We start from the raw sequence: 2,996 nt of genomic DNA, 5'->3' as shown, positions 1-2,996 counted from the left end.
CAGCTTGCTGGAATAAATACTACTTCTGGAAATAAGAAAAGTATAGATGTTAGTTCTGATTTATTCAAAAGGAAACTTAAGCAATACTTCTTAAATTTTACTTGAATGTATATATATCCTAGACTTTTACAATCCAATTATTGTGAATTTTATGTAAATAATTTATATTGTTATGTAGCAGAATAACCATTTTATAATGGAATAAAGGTTTTTGACTTTGACTTTCTCTGCCTCGCCATAACTGATATTAACGTAACATGAATTGGTCACTCATAACTTGTAGATTTCAGATTTGATATTTCTTAAGAGCTATTTAGTGTTATTTAGTGCTTTTTGTGGTATCTGAACAAACATTGTAAAGTGTGTAATGGCGCCTATTTTTGTGAAATACTGTGAACTGGTGAATTTTTTTAACAAGATGCAGCAGAAAGAAAATTTGGTAGCCAGGTATAGTGTTATATTTTTTTATTAGTTGCAATTAATAGTAACAGTGGTTTGGTAAAAACTAATAACTAATGGTTACAATGGTTTGATAAACAATTTACATTTTACACATTGCAGATTTTGTGTTTGTGTTTGTTTCATTTGAAGTTGCATTTGTCCATTTTCTTATTGAAGTCTGTCTTTTTGTTTTATATTCTGTGCGATTAGTAATTTTTGCAATTTTGGTATTTTCACATTTTTTCTGTTTTCATTTGCATACACAATAATTAACTTAGTTATTTTCATTAAATAATCGTTGCACATTTAATTAAATTTAACACTTGTGAATTAATCTGCATTTACTTAGAATTCTTTTCAAGTTTTATTGTTGTTTAGCACTTGTGAATATATTTCAAATTCTAAGTATTGCCTAACACTTTTGAATTTTGATTAAATAATTTTCTTGAATTTTGTGATAAATTAATTTGTTTTCAAGTAACAGTAATTTTCCCTGATATTGTGAATTTCACTTATAATTTTGAGTGTGATAATAAATTTTTGTATTGAAAATTTTTACGAGTGTTTTGATTTTAACCAGTATATGAATATTGATGTTAGGTAGAAACATAGAGTGGTAATTGATTTGCTTTCCTTCAATTTACTTGAAGTGACTCAGAACCAGGGAAGTACTTAGACTTTTGAAATCAGGGAAATACTTAGATTTTTAAAGTGTTGATGGAGTGATGCCCTTGATTAAAATTGATTTGCTTTCCTTCAATTTACTTGAAGTGACTCAGAACCAGGGAAGTACTTAGACTTTTGAAATCAGGGAAATACTTAGATTTTTAAAGTTTGTTGATGGAGTGATGCCCTTTGATTAATTTAATTACTTACAAGATTACCTTACACCTGTTTTTTTTTTTGATGAACTTAGTCTGATTTCTGCAATACTGGTAAGTTGTTAAGGGATCACTGTTGCCCTTAGAGTATTCAGTCATTTAGTACCTGTGATGAGGGTTCAGGTGTCTCGGCTGTTGTGGAGGTAACAATTAATGAATGGTAAGTGTAGTAACCAGATACCTGGGACTTTCGTCACAATTAGGATTATTGAAGATTATTTGAGACATCGAAAGTATTCCGTGTTTATATATCACTAAGGAGACCATTTGCACTTGATGCTTGGATGATGTCAGCGCCATCTTTTGGCAGATTGAACAACTCTCTCCCTTCCCCTCCCTTGGTTCCCGTAGAGGGGATAGTGCCGTCAGTGCACCTCACTTGGTGCGCTGTAGGAATTCCTAAATGGGCGTTTGCAACATTCCTTTGGTCCCCTGGCTGAACCCACTTTGTAGCCTTTCTTCTGTTCCCTTGTCTTTTCTTGAACCTTGTCGTTCAACCTCTCTAATTATTACTTCCTGAAGTAGTTGTGAGTTTTCTGCCAGTTCCACCTTTAGATCCTTGTACTTCATCTCCTGTACTATCCTGATCTCTTTATCTGGCTGTCCAACCACTCCAACTCTCTTTTTCACCGTCTTAAGGCTGAGGCCTTGTGGCCAAAAGCGACCCAGTTCTTATAGGATGACAGCCTCAATTTTTTCAATCAAATCCCTCCGGTGAGGTTACGGGTGTCCACGAAAATCCTCCGTTGGTCCTTCGCTTCCATTTTGGGCCTGATGCAGCATTTTTTCCTCGGCGTCCATATTATCAGAAGTCAACACCACTGGAGTTTCTGTTGTTTCTTTCTGTTTCGATTAGAGCGAGTTCCTTCCTTCATGAGGGACGCATCCTTCTCATGGAAGGACTATCGTCTTTTAGGATTTGTCATCATGGTGTGAACGAACGCCCTTGGAACTAGGTCGTTAATTTGCTTTCCTTTTTATTTATTTATTTTTATTTAGTTATGGTTGTCAGATACTTTAGTCGGATTTCGAAAGCCTAAATATTTATATTTACTTTGGAGTTATGAAAATACTATTTCAAAAAATTTTTACTGCCTCGATTCTAAATGTTTTTGGAGGCTTTAAAAATACGTGATTCTTATCGTCGACCCAAGATGGACTTGTAGGGCCTTTTTGGACCCATTTTCCTTTTTGGATCTAGGCCGATTAGCTGGTTCATCGTTGGAGAATGAGGGGATAACGTGAAGAGCCAACTACCCATCTTCAAACAAGCTATTTGTAAAACCTAGTCAAAAAAAATAAAGTTTTTTGTACGGTCACTGTGGTGTAATTTTAGTCAGATTGACAAGGAGGACCGTGCTGTCATCGAAAGCTTTCTGCTTTGTATTTTAAATAACAAAATCAAAACAGACATATTATTGTGGATTTACTTTCCATTTTATTTTATTGACTCATTTGATTATGAGTTTTCTTTGGATTGCTGATATTATGATGATAAATATTATTGACTAGGAATTACTCCAAAGAAATCGCATGGCACCAGTCATGAAATTTCATATGCGCTCGCTAAGTAAAGGATTCCCGTTATATGAGATAGATACGAAAAGTCTTCCATGAACAAAAAGATAATCTCGTGAGTTGAACTATTCTCTTCCTGATTGCAGTGGATGGTTT

Source organism: Macrobrachium nipponense, chromosome 25, assembly GCF_015104395.2.
Source record: "Macrobrachium nipponense isolate FS-2020 chromosome 25, ASM1510439v2, whole genome shotgun sequence".
Taxonomy (NCBI): domain Eukaryota; kingdom Metazoa; phylum Arthropoda; class Malacostraca; order Decapoda; family Palaemonidae; genus Macrobrachium; species Macrobrachium nipponense.
The sequence above is the reverse complement of the archived record's forward strand: the minus strand, read 5'-3'. Positions refer to the sequence as shown.